Source organism: Rhipicephalus microplus, chromosome 10 (genome assembly GCF_043290135.1).
Source record: "Rhipicephalus microplus isolate Deutch F79 chromosome 10, USDA_Rmic, whole genome shotgun sequence".
NCBI classification, from domain to species: Eukaryota; Metazoa; Arthropoda; class Arachnida; order Ixodida; family Ixodidae; genus Rhipicephalus; species Rhipicephalus microplus.
In genome coordinates this window covers 12,772,942-12,792,555 of record NC_134709.1, presented here as the reverse complement: position 1 = coordinate 12,792,555, position 19,614 = coordinate 12,772,942, and the positions used below count along the sequence as shown (strand labels likewise).

Genomic DNA, 19,614 nt, shown 5'->3' with positions numbered 1-19,614 from the left:
TGACTTCCGGAACTTTCGCAGGTGCGCCCTCTAAAACGGTGTCCTGCGAGATATTTTATTCTTTCGAATCGGTAGAGCAGTGGATGCTCGGCATGCTGACCCGAAAATCGCGTGGGTTCGAGGTGAAATGCTATAGTTTGCCCGCGTATACACTATACCGGGAACAATATGCACTAGGTTTTAGTCGCGTGATCCCGTTACTATTTTTTAAATCGTGCTGCGTGATAATAGGGACAACCTGCGTACGTATTTTATATATATATATATATATATATATATATATATATATATATATATATATATATATATATATATATATATATATATATATATATATATATATATATATATATATAAGGGTTTTTCAAGAAATGTGTACAATATTCTTTAAAATTAAAACAAAAGGCGCTATTTGTTCGCTGTCTTCACAGTTGCTTTTTCTGTACTGGCAGGCATCTTAGGAGGGTTGAAGACATCATTAAGAACAATAATTATGAAAGTTAATTACCTTTTTAATTAGTAGTTAGGCAGTTAAGCCAGATAAGTAAGATGACTGAGGCGCAAAAACATTTCGCGAAACAGGAGGAGCAGAAGACAAGAAAGAACAGAACCAAAGACGGGAGAATTGAAGTCCTTCGTAATAGCAGGCACACGTTTGCTCCGTTTAGCCGCGGTGGTCTCTGGTTACGGTTATTGACTGCCGATCTGAATGTTGCGGGAGCGAATCCCGGCAGCGGAGGCCGCATATCGATGGAGACGGAGTGCAAGCGGCTTGCGTGAACTGTGCGATGGTAGTTCAGCGAATAGAGTGTGCATTTCGAGCCTAGATTTTTCTCCTTTTGTGCAAGAGAGAGAGAGAATAAAATGAGGGAAAGGCAGGGAGGTTAACCTGAAAATGGAGCATCCGGTTTGCTACCCTGCACTAGGGGAAGGGGGAATGGGGAAGAAAGATTGGAAAGAAAGCGAAGAGGGAAATAGACGCGCGCAAAAAAAAGGGGGGGGGGAGAGCTGGGGTGCTACAGTCTATACAATAGGCCGCTGCCACGCAAAAAGTTCAGTAAGGCCTTCGCTGATTTTCTGTGAGCACACAAATCATGTCGTCTTTCCAGCACTGATTGTTCAGACAAAGGTCTGTCGTCAAGGCGAGCTATAACGCAGCAGCTAGTTGCCGTCTTTGCACGCTGTAACGAGGGCAGTGACAGAGAACGTGCTCTATAGTTTCATCGCTGCCGCAATGACCGCAAGCAGCACTGTCAAATATTCTAAAATGACTGGCTGAAGAATAATCGCACATTTAAATAAACGCCAATTTAAAAGTAATTAGCAGAGCTCGCGAAAAACAACATTATTCTTAATTTTATTTCTTGGAATGCAACACCGTGTGTCTTGGAACTATGTCGCGCGAAATTTAGACATTTGCAGACAATGCGATTTAATTTCGCGCCTATATAAGTACCAGAGACATCACGAGAAAACGGAATTCCAACTTCGCTGCCAGCTTCTGGGGGACTCCTGTTGTGCCTGACTAACGCTGGCTCTGCGAGATAGATGATTGATTTGTGGGGTTTAACGTCCCAAAACCACTATTTGAATATCAGAGACGCCGTAGTGGAGGGCTCCGGAAATTTCGACCACCTGGGGTTCTTTAACGTGCACCCAAATCTGAGCACACAGGCCTACAACATTTCCGCCTCCATCGGAAATGCAGCCGCCGCAGCCGGGAATCGAACCCGCGACCTGCGGGTCAGAAGCCGAGTACCTTAGCCACTAGACCACCGCGGCGGGGCGGCTCTGCGAGATAGAGTAACGTTACACTGCCGTTCCACGTTGTCAAGAAATTACGTATTCTGCGCGGAGCGTGACCGTTATCACCGCAGCCTTTGCGGAGCCGCGCGTGTCGTGCACTGCAGGGGCGCGCGAGAAGAAGACAAAGGAATCGTTTTCCACATCTGGTATACGAGACAAGTGCAACAGAGACGAGTTTTCCGCGGCGAGAGAAATAAAAAAAAAAGCGTTCTGCTCGACCTCGCTTAAACGGGTCGCGTCCTGCATAAAAATGCGGACCTTGGCATCGCCGTCGTCGATATGGGTGGTGTTCCTGCCAGACATCCTGTATAGCTATCCTGCTCCGTAACTCCATTCTTTTTTTTTCCTTTCTCGAGGGTTTTGGCGAGGCAGACTATAGAACCGAGAGATTCGAGTCATTCGTATACGTCCCGCCTTCACGCCACAGATTTGCGTACGCAATTTGTGTCCGTCAGTTCTGTCAAAACACGCCGCAACACGTGTATACGTATATGTATACGCGCGAACGTCGACCTGTGGTTGAGGTTGTGTTTAGGGGCGCAAATGCGTCGCGATTCGTTCTTTTTCTGCTACCCACACGAACCAAAAAAAAAAGAAAAAAAAAAGACCAGACACACGTGTGCGCAAAAAGACTACGCATGTGTATGGCTTCCGTTTTGTACTGGTGTCACAGTACATCGCAGTGAAAAAAACGACGCCCGTCAAATAGCCCCCATCGAAGCCTTGCTATAAGGCTTAAGCCTAAAGGCCTGACCACACGTTGCAGCGGTCAGCGAGCGGCCTTTTCCGCTTGCCCTCTCCTCCCACCGCTTGCCCTCTCCTCCCACAGGGAAAGGGCACGGCGCCGAGCCTACACGCCGCGCTCTGACGCGTTGCAGCGCGTACGTGTAGTCAGGCCTCCAGGGCCCAACACGAGTGATGCAAAAAAAGAATTAAAAAATCGCCACGCGATGACGTCATCGTATACGCCATGACGTCAACAAAGCAAAAAGTTATGACGTCACCGTCTGACCATGACAGCGTCGACTGGTCAAAAAGTGGGCCGATCCCAGAGGCAACGCACTAGGAAACCCTGCGAGTTCTGAAGGCTACGCCGCACTATAAGCCACACGGTGACAAAAATCTCGGCAGCAGATGCAGCACTCACTCCAGCACTTGGAAGTCGAACTCATATTGAAAAGTTGTTTCGTCAAAAAAAAAAAAAAATGTGACCATGCCTGTGAGAAGCACCAGTGGACCATGCCCTAAAATACAAGTAGAATCAAGTGTTATTTGTCAATAATAGAAGACGTCGAAATGTCTTTGCAAGTTTGAGTACCAGCGGTAGTTTCAGCCGGTGATCACATATTGCACACAGAATTGCAACGTGACATGTACGGAGACTAACTAGGTGAACAAATGATTATCCTGGCATACTTTATTTCAGCACAGTGCTTGAAGCGCACTGCAAAGAAACATTTGAGGTTTGCCGTATTTATTGTGTAGCATAGTTTGCGAAAAAAAAAATGGGAGATATACTTCTCAGTAAATTACGTGCACAGTCTGAAGGCCCCTCGCGTCTAACTTCTTCGCAAAAATGAAGTAGCTGTCATGCACAGAACAGTTAAGGTAAATCGCTAATCTATTTCTGCATGTGTTCCACGAAATGTCGACAAGACCAGGCACTTTTTTTTCTTGCCGTAGCCACTGAAATCCTCCAGTTTTAAAGAGAATAATTTAAAAAAGAAAGAGTGGGGGGAAGGGAATGGCATAACTATTAAAAGATACTGGGCGTCGTTAGGAAAATAAGTCTCCAAACAGCGAAACGTCTCGACTGTGCCAGCCTTGTCACCCAACAGCGGATCTAACGACAAGAGGGACTGCCCGAATGACTGGGTACACTCATCCCCTGCATTCCTCATAACTGTTTGCGTAGTATTTTACAACAAAAAAAAAAATAGACGATGTGAAATAGAAAGGGCTATACACCATCAGAACAAATGCAGAGTATACACCTCTCACATTGTTGCGAACATCGGCAACGCTAAAAGACGCGAAATGACAGTTCGAACATGGACATCTTGTATGATCAGTAGAAGTGAAAACTGTGCGTCTTATTGAAAAACGAAAAAGAAAAAAAAACGACACAAACCACACAGCAAGAAGAAAAAGAAACGTACAGGAATGTGCGTGTACACTCAGTTCATCCCTCCTTGCATGACTTGTGCAATGAGGGTGGCGATTTGGGCTTGTTGGTGTGGTAGCATGATGATATATGGTAGCGCAGACAAAGGACACGGACAAAAGAAGGTGTTGTCTTGAATGTCCCTTCTCTTGTTCTCGTGTCCTTTGTCTGCGCTACCATATATTACCACGACTTGTGCAGTTTGCGCTATTTCTATAGTGACTTCGAGTACGACTCACGTGGAAACGATTGGCCGCCGGTAAAACACGGAGGAATTTGGCAGTGGATTTCTATTCCCGAACATCGTCATCCACAAAAGAGAGAGACTCGACATTACGCGCGCTGTGCTTCCTGCTAGACTGCTGCAGGCGGTGGCGTAGCCAGGGGTTGGCACACCGGGCCAGTGCACTCACTCCCCCACCCCCCTTTTCCGAAATCTAAATGTTTTCTTGCCGTATCACACAGAGCACAGAAGAATACTCGACCACATCTGCGGGGCCGGACCCTACTTCTGATCAAAGTGTCTGACCCCTCCCCCCCCCCCCCCGTGAAAAAAATATTCTGCCTACGCCCCTGGCTGCAAACGATGTAGTACGTAAGTGCGCAATTGTACTTCCGAGAGGAAGGAGAGGATGACAGGAAGCATCTATCGGAAGATGAAGACCACGATAGCGTGGAATACACATCGAGCTGCCGTTCTGGCTTCTACGACAAGCCCTCGCGTAAATGATATGATATCTATATTGAACACACAAACAGGCGTGTGCACCGGGGATTCATCGCAGGTGTGAGGTGGAGGGGTTCGGACCAGCGCGTGTGCTCACATGTGCGCGCGCATGCTCCATGCCCACCTTATATCACTGGTGGCCGAAATTATGCCCCCCCCCACCCCGCCTGCCCTCCACTATGGCGTGCCTCGTAATCGACGTCTCCACTAATCATATCATGATTTAGCACGTAGAGCCCCAGACGCTAATTTTATTTAATCAATGTCAAACTTTCAACAAGGACAAGTTAAAAATTTCACGCCCTGCGCTTGGTCGGCTTTTATTTTGGAGGTGCCGTCTTGCAATGGTTTCGAAGATCAGTTTGCCTTGTGTGATATAGGTGTGCATTATCTTTGATATTTCGTCTCGCTGTAAGCACTTGTATTTTCTTTTCTTTTGATTATAGATCTTGGGTTTATTTTTGTCATATTTTATCTTGGTCTTCTGTGTATTATTTATTTATTTATTTATTTATTTATTTATTTATTTATTTGTGGAATACTGCAGGCCAAAAATGCCAAAGCAGGAGGGGCACAAACACAACCACAAGATCAGTACATGAGTGACACAGCTTCACTAAAATACATCTGTGTAAGAGGAGAGCGAGTAGAAGAGAAACATCAAAACAAAAAAATCAAGCGATATTGGGAGGGGGGGGGGGGTCAAGATTCACAGAATTAAACATTGGGTTCATCAAGATCGAAGGTTTGGAGAAAATCAGAAGGCAAGTTATACCATTCTGTTACAGTTCTCGGAAAAAAGGAAAACTTAAATAAATCTGTCCGCGCAAAATACGGAGTTAAAGATCGGGCATGAGAATGACGAGTTTGCCTGGTCGAAACTGGGGTAACGTCGATACAGGCAGGTTTTGGCGCATAAAAAGGCTTGTTGATGTGCAAATGTACTCAGTTGTAAGTCATCGCTCGTCTGCGCTTTGTGTGTCTCCTTTGTCTTCGTAAAATTCGCGCTGACGCCTATCCGATTGTTTCATCAGTAAAGCGAGTGCGTTTCTTGACGACGTCTCCATGGATGGCAGTACAGATTGACCTACATATCTAGGAGAACAGCTGCTCAGTCTCCTTGCTCCCTCCTTGCATGACTTGTGCAATGAGGGTGGCGATTTGGGCTTGTTGGTGTGGTAGCATGATGATATATGGTAGCGCACACAAAGGACGCGGACAAGAGAAGGTGTTGTCTTGAATGTCCCTTCTCTTGTTCGTGTCCTTTGTCTGCGCTACCACATATTATCACGTAGTGACAATACCGCCGACGCAACACATTGTTCGAGGACAAATTGAGAATTCTCTCCTCGCTAGGCGAATACCGGCTTATGAACGTACAGACGGGTTCGCAGTTAAAGGGGAACGCTTTCGTGCGCACCATGACAGGATTTCGCTCTCTGGGAAAAGCATAACGGTTTGGATATCCACAAGATTGCAGCTGGTTAACTGTTCTGACTCTTTCCGATATACTTGCGCCAAGCACGAACGATGTTTCTTCGTCTATACTTGCAATTGTGAGGTCCGCAAGTGACAAGTGCTCATCAGAGTGTTCGCTTTAATAACAGTTGGACGATACTGCAGTACACGGCCCCTTGTTTGTCGTGTACACAGTATTGACGCTTGTTTGTCATTCATCTAGGACACCCCGAGAGAGTCTGTGCCCCAGACGACTTGCAGACGTGACGACAGTGTTCGCCCGTCTGGGGAGAAGCGCATCCCTCCATCAAGGTCGTCGCGCAATCATCTCGTGTCAACCACCGGCAGGGTTCCGGTGTCACCGAGCTCTCCACAGCGGCCCCGGCGGTGACAACGCCGTCCTCCTCCTCTTCTGCGGCCGAGCGGCCTGCTGCGATCCTTTTGTCACACCAGTGCCCCACACGCTTGCATCGCCCTGCACGCTATCGAAAAAAAAAAGGGGGGGGGGGTGGCGAAGACCGCGTCATCGCCCTCCCCCTCCCTTCTTCCCTTTCCCATTTGACGTCTTCCAGCAGCCACCTCGTAGGAGGAGGTGTAGAAGTACAGGTCTTCTGCTGCTAATGGCCCCTGACATTCACCCGTCGCCATCCGCTCGATGACGACACACAGACGCACGCGAAAAAAAAAAAAGAAAAGAAAACTTAGATGCATGAAAAGAACACCCTGTTGCACAAAATAACGGATACCTTTGTGTCTTGCTTGCTCGACTCGCAGTAATAAATCGCGTCTGCTATCTATTTCGCCACGTTCTATACAAGCACACAAACTGCGTTCTATTAGTCACGCTGTTGCCACGCAAGCCTTCCAGAAGTACGCTATCATTTTGCATTTTTCTTTCAGTATCAAATAACGTTACTCAAATTTCTCGTCAGCCTGCGCAACCTTCTGCCATCAACTTTTCTAAATTCGTAATACCACCCGTCCGTCGCCGTCTTCGACCGCAATTCTATTCTCTCAGCTCCGATTCTGAAGCGCTAAAATCCCAGGCACAGTTGGGCGAGTCGGTAGAAGTTTATGATTGAAAAATGAACGAAAAAAAAAACCAAAGAAAACAAAACACAGGCACGAAGGAGACAGGACGACAGTGCGTGGTGCTTTTCCGCACCTATGTGTCGTGTTTTTTTCTGTTTGTGTTTTTTTTTTTTCAAACCGAGGTTACAAAAGTCATTGCTGGACTAGTTGGTTTGTAATCTTAATCGTGGGTAGCGTGGATTAAACACTGGGCAGAGGGAAAACACTAGTGCTATTGTCCGGCACGTTTATCCCGTGCACCTGTCTGTCCTGCGTGTTGGATCCGCAATATCCCGTGTTTCAGAATATGAACTCCGTTTCTTTCTTTTTATCCCCAAACTATACGTAATATACTGGCTAATCCTGCTTGCTCTTCGATCAACGTTCTCTTTAACTTCTTGTGCGGGACGCGAGCGCGGCTGGAAATCAACACAGAAGCATGGAGTGCGTCCCTGAAGGACAAAACAACAATTAACTTTATTTCAGCGACTGGGCGGCACTATACGGCTCTGTCGCGCAACCTCGCATATCACCTCCCTTTCCCACACGCAACGCGATAACATTTCGCCGAAAAGACGGGAAAGGGTGTCTGGCTGCTTGTGCGCGACCATCGGGTCGCCAAAAACTTAACGCTTATAATAAACATAACTGAGACGTTTGGGACGCACCGCCAGAAAGTTTCGATAAAGACATCACCATTATCCGCGCATGATGATGACTATATGCGGGGTTTAACGTCCCAAAACCACCATATGATTATGAGAGACGCCGTAGTGCGAGGGCTCTGGAAATTTAGACCACCTGGCGATTCTTAAACGTGCACACAAATCTGAGCACGCGGGCCTACAGCATTTTCGCCTCCATCGAAAATTCTGCCACCGCAGCCGGGATTCGATCCCGAGACCTGCGGGTCAGCAGCCGAGTGATTACCTTAGCCACTATACCATCGTGGCGGGGCGATAACATGACTGCGGTTTGATTCACCGCGCATCGCGTCCTTCACTTGCACACACCTACACTAAAAGAATAGTCCTTGTTTGGAGTTGCTCGCGCACAACCGGCTACATATATTAGCGCAAGGAATAAAACGACATGCAAACGCGGGAAAGAAGCACCGGTCTTCGTCTTTGGCGAGTATTTGCCGTTTCATTTGTATCCGCCATCGTGTACTGACCGTTGAACAAAACACGAACAAGCAGTTCCCGTTACGCGGAATAGCTTAGGAACCGCTTCGATTACCAAACTCAGCACGCGGTCTTTACGAGCCGCGACAAGACACGGGTTACAAGGGTGTGTCCGCGCATTTAGTTTTCGCCGCGGTCAGGTATGGTGTACAGCTCTCACTCGAAAGACGACAGCAGAACCGGTCGCTCTTTCTTCTTTTTTCTGCTTTATCTATTACATCCCAATTTATCTTTTTTTGTTTTCTTTCAGCCATGGAAAAAACAATTTTCTCGCACGAGGTAGTGGTTAGAAGATGCCTCGCACGACATGGTAGCACAGCCCATACACCCACCCGGAAACTGGAAAGAAGGACGACTCAAGAAGAAGGGGTTAAAAATTAAAAAAAAATGCGCGTTTACAAACGACAGGTGGTATAAATCAATGCGCATGCGTCGTAACACGAGTCGCGGCCAGATCGGGCAGCTGACGCTGCCTCTGACGGCCGTCAGAGTGCGTCGGCGTTGCGCAACGAACGAGCGAGACGAATCGAAAATCGGATGCAGGACATATCACGCGCGTATACCACGTCGCAAGAGTTTCTCGAGTCACGTACAGTGCCGCGGCAACGGCGCTTCTTCGCCGAGAATATTTGGGAATGACAAACAGGTCTCACGCGCAATATCACACGCCCTCTTCTATAAATGACCGGAAGATGACGGTAAAGATTGTGAACGCGTTCCAATACTGATCAGCATCGCCCTCTATACGCTGGCTGCTTAGAAGACCGCTTTCCCATCCCCCACCCCCACCCCCTTTTTTTCACAGCATTCACAGCACAATATGACAGTGAACCGCGTCTGCCTTCCTGGACCCCCCCCCCCCCCCCCTTCAGATACGTAATAAGCCATTTCTATTACTGGGGTTCAGCTTAAATTGAGGATGACGCAGCGAGCAATGGAAAGAAAAATGGTAGGTGTAACCTTAAGAAACAAGAAGAGAGCAGAGTGGATTAGGGGACAAACGGGGGTTAAGGATATCATAGTTGAAATAAAGAGGAGGAAATGGACATGGGCCGGGCATGTAGCGCGTAGACAGGATAACCGCTGGCCATTAAGGGTAACTAACTGGATTCCCAGAGAAGGCAAGCGGGTTAGGGGGAGACAGAAGGTTAGGTGGGCAGATGAGATTAAGAAGTTTGCGGGTATAAATTGGCAGCAGCAAGCACAGGACCGGGTTAACTGGCGGAACATGGGAGAGGCCTTTGTCCTGCAGTGGACGTAGTCAGGCTGATGATGATGATGATGATTACTGGGCACGTCACACATATGTGTGCGGTGACTTTTTCGGCGACATTTGAAGAAAAATGGCGATTCTTTGCTCGTCGTTTGTCGAATTTCACTGGAAAGTGGAAAGTCAGCGAAAACCATGACAGGAAGTGCCGAAGAATTAATAACACGTCGGTGCAAAAACGTGATAAAACAAATCAATTTTTGTGAAACTGAGATACGGCGCGACCACGGGTTCATCTTATACGGAAGCGAAGGAATCATTTTCACAGCGGCCGAACCTTCCACCTGAACCCGAAAGAAATGCAAGTCAAACGCACTATGGTAATCTTGTATGAGCGTTCGCTAAAAACCGTCGGCAACTCGATCATATAACGACTGGAAAAAGCGAGAGTTTCATTTTATCACCTCCACCTTCCTCCGAGGAAGCAACGAAACTTACTTCACACTGAGATCACGGGATAACACACTTTGATGCATTGAGGCTAAAAATAGATGGCGTTCTACCGATGTGATATCGCGAACAGTTAAATCATTCGTTATATCGAGAATATCGCTATATTGTAGTTCGTTATATCCGAGTGTAACTGTAGCTACACTTTTTGCCGTACTAAAACTGCGACCCAAACTCGGTCAAGCATATAAACCGCATGCTCGTGCTGGCAAATCAACAGTGACTCGAACCATGCGACAAAAATCACGCAATGACGTCACCAAATAATGACGTCATCACGCCATCGCTTGGTCAAACGTGGGCCGATCACGGAGGCAGTAAATAACCAGAACCGTTGCACCTCGTTAGCAAAAACTTGCTATGGCTTCCGATCTTGGAGGCAATGTCAAACACCCGTTTGGCGCAGAAAGCCTTCGGAGTGTGTCGGAGCAGTATCAATACGACGGACTGCCCCGCCGCGGTGGTCTAGTGGCTAAGGTACTCGGCTGCTGACTTGCAGGGCGCGGGTTCGAATCCCGGCTGCGGCGGCTGCATTTCCGATGGAGGCGGAAATGTTGTAGGCCCGTGTGCTCAGATTTGGGTGCACGTTAAACAACCCCAGGCGGTCTAAATTTCCGGAGCCCTCCACTACGGCGTCTCTCATAATCATATAGTAGTTTTGGGACGTTAAACCCCACATATCAATCAATCAATACGACGGACTGCGAAGAAAACGAACACGACTTTCGCCTTCCAGGGGGGTTTTAGGCGAATGACTGCGAGTTTTCTCTTTCCCTCTCTCACAAAACTTCTCTCCACTGCGTGGAAAGCACTCGAAGCAGAGTGTCAAGGTTCAACACACGGGAACCGGCGCCGCCTTCTTAAAAAGGCTGTTTTTACGACTGCCGCCGATGTGGGCGCGCCCGGTGCAGCGCCAAGCGGGTCCTCGCGTGTTGGCGGCACATACGAACCGCCTTCGCACGGGACGACGTCACCGACGGGCGCTGCTGCACACGTTGGTAGCGTTGCCTACTATATACGCGAAATACGTTTATAAAAAGGACGCTGGCTACTGCAAGGCTGCAGCCCACGGCAGTCGCCTACGAAGGACACAAGAAGGAAAGGCAAAACAATGCGCACGCTTTCACATCGAAACAGTGCAAGGCGGCGCAAGCGTTTAATTGTCCCTGTTAAATAAACAAACGGGTAGCAAAAACCAGCAAAAACCCAGAACAAAGACGACGAAGAAGGCACCCCGCACACACACACACACACACACACACACACATTGGATGGCACATAAAGAAGAATGGACATGTTTGCATATACATGAGAACCTTCTGTGCGTATCGCAGAAAACGATTGGCTGCTTCATTCAGGACGTGTACAACCAACAGGCGGATGATGGGCGCCTTCCGTGTAAAGAATGCGCTCTGAAACGTAGAGCTCGGGTTGGATTCGAAGGTTATCGTCGACCAAGAACTACAACAGCGCGCCGCCTCTTTTCGAGGAGAGGGTGGAATCACGCAAGCTTCGCCCACACTTTTAGCTGTTCCTCAAAGCTTGTATCACTATCCCGTCTGATTTAACACATCCTTTCCAGCAATTTTGTAACGACCTCGGAGGCAAGGGCCCACGAAGAAGGCACTTGACCGCAACAGATGGAGGGCTCAAAACAAAAAGGAACGGTGTCGAGTTTGTCGCAGGGGCGATTGTTAAAGCAGGGAACGGCCAGTGAGGGAGAGAAGAATGCACAATCTCGATTTGCTGTCCTGACATACGTCAGGCAGGCCAACGCTCGAGCGATAACCTTCACATCGCGCGCGATCTGTATCACATGCAAAGAGCACCGATCATCAACCATACAGACAACATCGGAGCGAAACCGAGAATGACAGCATCTTTAGCGGATCTACAAGCGAGGCGAATTAATTATGGTTCCGCGCCGCGTGCATAACACCTCTTAGCAGTCGGCCGTGCGACCCATATATTTTTTTTAATTGCATTATTTTTCGTCCAGGGCCTCGGCAAGTACTCCGCACAACACAGCCCTGCATCGTCTTCCTCCTGGGTGTTCAGGCGACCGTGTAATTATGACAGGGATTTCCGCGTGGCCATGCATCGGAGGGCATGCACCGAGGAGAACTGCGCGATTTACGGCTTCCGGACAGTGCACGCAGAGCAGGTGGCTTCTAGGCTGAAAGCGGAAACGGCGAGCTATGGCAGAACCTATACAAGGTCTTCGCGTCGGCGTGAAGTTATCGGTTACGCTATAGGTCGAAACAGCGCCCCTGGCTGTACTCACACAAGATCTGTGATCGTCTCGCGTATAGCTTGCCACGTTATAGAGGTGCACTACAGAAATAAAAGAGAGAGATTTTTGTGGTATTTGAAGCAGATTATTGTTTCGAACTCGCCACCGACTGCCACGAGAGCTACGTGAACAGCACAAAAAATGCACTCGATGACAGGGCAACGACGAGGGCCATGGCGTTGAATGCCAAGAGAAATTTATTAACGCGATACGAGGAAACGAAAAACAACAAGCAAAAATAAGCACACGTTATCGCAGTTGATTCATCTGTGCGTGACAACTGGATGTGAAGCGGGAACCGAGATGACAGCTAAAAACAAGAAAAAAAAGACATCAAGTGAACCAGCCCGGCTTATATGTCTAAGGGTCACATTTATAGAATAACTAAGTCAATCAACAATACCAACTGGTGGCCTAGTTGGTACTGCGTATCTTACGTTTCAGCGCTGGGAACACGAGGACGGAAACGATGATAAAGCGTTGTGCTTACAACTGAGGTTTACGTAACCCACGGTAGCAGCATAAATACCAATGTTTAGGAAAGAGGGAAAGGATTGTGAAAGGGCTAGTCGGTTAGGCATAAAAGAGGCTAGGAAGAAAAGAAAGACTACAGGGCTAAAATACAAGTAAAACTACTTCTCATGTCTCCTACAAATGTACGAGTTTTCAGTTATCTATCATAAAAATGCTGATGCTTACCTTTTGTTTTTATTGTATGCGCTCCATGTGCAAATACATTTACTTTATCCCAGTTTGTAAAAACTTTTACCTTATATTCAACGTCAAAAGTGTTTCTTATATTTTCATTTGCATACTGCGTAGTGAGCAGTTAATTTTTTTTTATAATTTGACATGTTTCCACTGCTTTTGTTCCTGCTGTCGGACATGCAAGTCCGGGGTAAAGACCTCGTCAGGAGACATGCCTCTTTTTGCCTTATCTCGTGGACATGTTTCCTGTGTATAAATGTCTGAAATAAGCAATAAACATGAAAGAAAAGAGTCTTCCTTCTACGTAGTCTTCCTTTCAATCAAGGCCTTCGCTTTTCTATGCCAGAGGGAAAGGATGTCAAGATCACCGTCGCACCACATAGGACTTCTAAGGTCCCTATATTTACAGGGAGTTTAACGGCTTTACGGCAACAGCGCCACCGCTGCCGTGACAAGAACGCCATCTATTAGAGGGAACACGATGCGCAGCTCACGCAACCCTCGTTTCTGTTTAATGTCAAACACCTCAGCTACTTGTCTCGTCATTTGATCTGGATTTCTCGCAATCACTTCATTACAATAACAAACATGGGCCTATAACCGCAGCGCACGCCAACACGACTACTCGATGTCAGCTGTCTGACATTGTTATAATGCGTACAAACACAAGAATATACAGAGAAATAACGGTTGCCTTAAACATAAACAAACAAAACAACGACAAGTTCGTTAGCCGGGCATCTATCACCCTCCACGACAGCGAAATAACACTCCTTGATAGGAGCAGCAGCACAGACTACGGGACGAAGCCATATGCCAAAATACAGGACACAGCGCTGTCCTGTATGTTCCGGGCTACTGTTGAGGTGTCGCACTCTGGTGCAGACAGTTGCGGGGCTCACTTTTCTTTTTTATAACCACAATCTCTCTCATCGCAGCCTCCCCCCCCCCCCCTCCCTAACTCGTTGGTCAATTCTAATCCAATGCACAACACGCTCCACAAATGATGGAACTTAATTCTACATTTTGAAAACTAAGTTGAGGCGGTTATGTGCCACTCACCATGACCTGTCTTTTGTCCCTGCCTTTCCGGGAGTAAAAATTGGAAGCAGATATAGCTATCAAATTTCGTAATCAGGAGTTTCAGACACTATTATCACGAGAAAACGGGCGCGGCATAACACTACGATCTAAACATTGACAGGGCAGGTTGGTAAAAATATGGGCCAGACTGCGCCTTTCGTACGTGATCACGGGGAACGAGGTCTGTAATGTGTTTGGCATAACGAATAATGCCCCTTTAATTAACAGACTAACAGCGCAATAAACTTGAGTACACCTGCCAACGAAAGAAAGCAGCTTGCAAAGACGACACTAAAGACTCGCACACATCCATGTCCTTTTGCGAAAAGGTGAAAACGAAACGGTCCACAAACGATTACCGCTGGCAACATATATAGCTATAGTATAGTGTACTATATTATAGTCCACTATAGCTATAAAAGGTCGCTTCTCTCAGTGGCTTGGCCAGTACAGTGGTACACTGTAGTAGCCAGGATAGCCAGGAGGTGGCAGGACCAGGCCCGTTTACGCAAGAACTAAAGAGCCGCAGTGTTTTAATATGTCGCACGTGGAAGCCATACAACATGAGAAAAGGCGTCGGCTGGTTGTTCGTGTTCCTGTACCAATGGCTTCCCATATATCCTATTGAATGAAAATTACGGCAGGGAATCATTGTTTGTCAGCGTTTCAACGGCAGTGTAGCTCGGACAATAACCCACCCGTGTTTCAGCCAGTTCCTCTCCATTGGCCTCACATTCTAGATTAATTGCGATATGTAGTACCCATTACCTCCCCGCAAAGGTTATAAAGTATGTAGAGGGAAAATCATGTGTATATTCATTAATCTCACAGTCTCTCTAGTATAATTGTACACCGCCCCCCCCCCCCCCCCCCCTAGAGCCAAATAATTCACTCATCGATCTATGCACACGCATTAACTTCTGGCCAGCATCATGGTAACCTCGTTCCAAGTTTAATTCATTATTATCGACGTATTCTGTTCTCCCACTCGTGCGACAGATGCTACGAGTGTAAACGGACGAATCAAGTTCGGCGAGTGTCAAAATGAAGCACTTACATAAAGCTACGAAACGAGCGACGAGCTAGATTAATTTTCGATTTCCGTCGCGCGACAATCCGCCAACGTCGTGATGCGAAGGCCACGCTCCAAGTTTGGCGGCCGCCCATTCGTCTCCTGGGAGTCGACAGTTTTTGTTATTTCTTTCTTTTCAATTTACGACCACGAGTGAATCAACAGGTAGCTAGCTAGCTAGGCCAGGGGCGTAAGCGGTTCTGAGCTGCTGCGCGGTGATTCTGGTTCGAACAATGTTCTTTCGACTTCGATGAAAGCCCGTTCGTGCATCGAGGGAGCGCAACCCGTGCTTTTCATTCATCAAACTCTGCAGATAAAACATTTCTTTTTGAAAAGAATTAAGTTATAGGCGCGTTGACGCGTCTTCGAGGCACAAGGCCGCCGCTCAGCGCGGCGCTGGCGAAAGGAGCGCAAACGAGAGCATTGTTTGCGAGCACCTGGACACAATTGTCGCGTATCAGAGCTCGCCTTGAACGTTATCTTCGCGGAGCCGCACACCTTGCGACGCACATCAACACGTGCCGCCAAATACGAAAGGAGAAAAAAGAAATGAAACCGGCGACGAAGCGCTGAAAACGCCGGAGAACGAGTGGGATACGAGTTCCCTTACCTTAAAAGACGAATTGTCATCGGCGACCACCTGTGAATCCTTCAGGGAGGTGTGGAGGCGGCGTGTATTCCAGTTGTCGCGACGCAAAACGGACAGCACACATAGGTACGACTTCTGGGAAGCTATGTACGACACACGGGGCGTTTAAGCAGGGCACACACACACATTTCACGCACTCCTCGTCGTGCAAGCAACGCTTGCGAACCCACCAGACTTTACTTGCGTTTCTTCAGCTCGGAGTGTTCGTAACTTCTGACGGATAACGAGCGCGAAGCGATGTGCGAGTGGGCAGCAGCAGCGGTAGGCCGCCACTGAAGACCTTTAGGCCTGTCCCGCGCAAAAACATGCCAGTCGTGGCACTAGGTTCAATTTTTCAACACCAGGGCATGTTTGGCGCTACTATTCTTAGTTAACATAATTTTTGTTTTACGGCATGTAACGCGCAAACATTGTGCAACCTTGGAGTCATGAAAGTGAAAAAAGTTAAAACAAACTTTTTAATGATCTCTTTAAAGTGTTTTTTTGTAAAACATGGCGAAGTGTTGCTTCATAAATTTAAACCTGACGCTGCTATTGCTAACTTATCACGTGCAAAGATTTAGCAAAGATTAGAGTAACTGTTTATGCCACCTTATGCAGTAATTATATACAGTCAGCATATACAGCAACTTTACCAAAGATTGGATGAGTGCGCCACCACTCGCTGTGAGCGGCACAATGAAGCATGAAGGCATGCCGACGTGCTCACATATAGGCCACAGCGCGTTTTTTAAAACTGGTGAAAGGCCAGTTTTGGTTGGATTAGCCACGAATTTCGTTGATTTCTATATCAGAGGGCCCGGGACATCGCTACAAGCCTTCGGCTGCCAGCGCCATCCTGGGCGGAGCCTCCAGGTTGAATTAAGGGTCGGAATGGCCCTTTCTTAGCCTCCTCAGGATATGTTTAAATAGTAAATCTCTCTCTATTCTTAATGTTGAAACAAAATAAATGACCCAGCGTCACACCGATATTCACTCTACGCACATCTAATTTATCGGGCTATGCGATGCAGTAGGTGGTTACCGACGAAACTACGCTTAACGTCCTCCAAGTCGCTTTAGTTGTCAGCAGACCAGATAACTCACGGAGGTAACAGATAACTCACACATACCGTCACCATAATAGGCGATATCCACAACGTTATGACCACGAACAAGTGCGTCATCGTCGTGCTAGCTACTAAGAAAAACTCGCACACATCCCTGCCCTTTTGCGAAAAGGTTATATCGAAACGGTCCACAAACGATTACCACTGGCAACATATATAGGTATAAAAGGTCGCTTCTCTGAGTGTCTTAGCCAGTACAGCAGTACACTGTAGTAGCCAGGATAGCCACGAGGTGGCACGCCAGGCCCCCCTCCTGTTTTTGATTTGTTTGTTTGCTATGGCATGCAGAGCGAAAAAAAAAAATACCATTTCAAGGAAGTGCACACCGTCCCCTTCCCGAAAAAAAAAATTCCCCGTAGCATTTCTTTTTTTTTTTTTTTGCTTTTCCTGGCACCCTTTAAACTACGCAAGCCCAATGTCCAGAATATGTCCGTCATAGCGGAGGTATAGTGAACTGGAGTATAAATTTATATTCTAGTTCAATATACTTGCGAAAAAGCACGTTGTCGCGGGTCCTTGTCCGCAAAGTTCAAGGTTCATATCACCATCAGCGGAGTTAGGCCTAGTGACGGCACCGAGCATGGCATCGGTCGAGCGGTCTGCGAGCGCGGCGGACCATAATCTGATCCAGCATCCACTCGCAGCTCCTAACTAGAGCGGAATTATATTGTAAGTGATCGCCAAACCGCGAACACGTCGCAAAGTAACGCAATTTTCGACAGTCGTGACCTCGCGACGCGCAGACGGCGAGTCCGTCGCGGGTTCCATCCCTCCCGGCGGCGGAAGGCGCATTTCGATGGAGCCGAAATGGTAGAAGCCCGTGGACTACGCGATGTGAATGCACGTTAAACAACACCACATGGTCCAAATTTACGGAGCCCTCCATTACGGCGTCTCTCATAAGGTCTTCTCGATTTGGTTGCTCTTTCTGGCCGCTGTTCATATAGCGTCGTGCCAGTGCCGCGCCCGTTAATAAAGTACCGCCATCTGCTCTCCCCCTCGCCGCCTCCTCTCCAGCGCGTTGCTTTTTTTCTTTCGCTTTTGACAGTGGCGCCATAGAGAAAGAAGAAGACTCCCTGTGACGCGCCACGAGATTGCTCCGGCGGGAAGAGGAGGAAGCGGCGAAGATCAAAAGAAGGCTGTACTTTTCCGAAGGTATAGGGGCTTTAGCGCCCGTTCCTCTAATGTTAGAGGAGCATGACACTGAAAGAAGGAGCCAGCTGAAGCGGGGAATTCTAACAAGGAGAAATTCTCTTTCCAACGAGCCCAAGACGCCGGCTCCATCGGCCGCACCATCCCAGAGATATTTTTTGAAGATCACCGTTTTTTCGCGACTTCCACAACGTCTTTCATTCCCTAGGTGGACAAAACAAATTTTTGGAAGCACACCTGCGCGCTTCTCTCAGTATGTATATTTGAATCAGAAAGTAAGGGTAGGTTCCCGAAACTGAAAATATGATTTGCAAAAAATCCAATTTTTATTTTTGCTATTTTTCACGATTCGAAAGCCGAGTCTCCTCTTAAGATATAGGGCCTCTGCACCCCTCCCACAGTTCTCACTCTTTTCATTCGCTCAACGAAGGCGAATGAAAACAGTGAATGCATGCGTATTTAATAAAACATTTCATTAGAAGCATGGGTGTGTGTGGATTCTTTATTCTTAGGGCACTTTGGCTGCAAACTTGAACTTTGACCCATGAATGACCAAGGGCCCCCCAGCTCAAAATCTCGTCGCATTATCTTTCACCATAGGGGTGGGGTGTGGTGGGGGCTTGCTGGAGATTTTACAGCACACTGAAGTAATGCTGTCAGAATCATTCCACAGCTGTCACGCATCATCATACCATTTAGTTCATTCCAGAAATGTCATCGATTATGATGTCATCCCATCCATTAACCATCATTGTGCCTACGTCAATATGCTGCCTTCGTTGCTTCGGGCTTGTATAGTTGTCACGCCGTTGAGGTCGTTGCATCATCATACAATTCATGTTTTGCCGTATACCATTGTTGCAATGCCTAACAATATTTTAGGCTTAATGGCAGCACTGCTTTTCAGCTGTTACATTAAAGCCTGCATTTCAACACCATAGCAGTGAGCATTATCACGTGCCAGATGCATACATTCCGACTGCGTTCACTTGCCATTGCAAATGCGTCCAACTCAGTCGTGTGCTACTTACTTGCAGGTGGTAGCTAAACAAGAGTGCTATTATTTGCAGACACCAATTGCAATCTTAATCAATTCCCACAGCATTTTAGTACACACACATTTCATGGTATTGCAGATGCCACCAATGTCTGCAGGATTTTGTCTTGGAGGGTGCGAACTTTGGTTGCATCGTGGCTAGGGGTGAAGAGAGCTTGCACAGCTTCAGCGGGGGCAAGTGCTCCTTTCGCACGCCAGCCGACAACCGTCATGATAATTAATTATTACTGCAGTTCAACTCTTTTGCTTCAGAGTCCACCTAAGCCGAAAGCAGTTTTTGTTGCAATATAACTCCTGAAGTTTTCGTCATTTCCTTCTGCTCATATCCCCGTACTTTGCTTGAAAAGAAATTCAATATAAA

At 47.4% G+C, this 19,614-nt stretch overlaps 1 protein-coding gene across 2 annotated transcripts in view; it reads right to left on the bottom strand.

The window, feature by feature from the left end:
• The window catches only part of Kank (KN motif and ankyrin repeat domain-containing protein 2 kank), an 81,587-nt gene extending 65,378 nt beyond the window's left edge, over nucleotides 1–16,209 (bottom strand). For both annotated transcript variants that reach the window (XM_075875065.1, XM_075875066.1), the window contains exon 1: nucleotides 15,897–16,209. The gene's annotated coding sequence lies outside the window, so the exon portion shown is untranslated. The remainder of the gene's footprint in view (nucleotides 1–15,896) is intronic.
• Nucleotides 16,210–19,614: the final 3,405 nt, after the last annotated feature.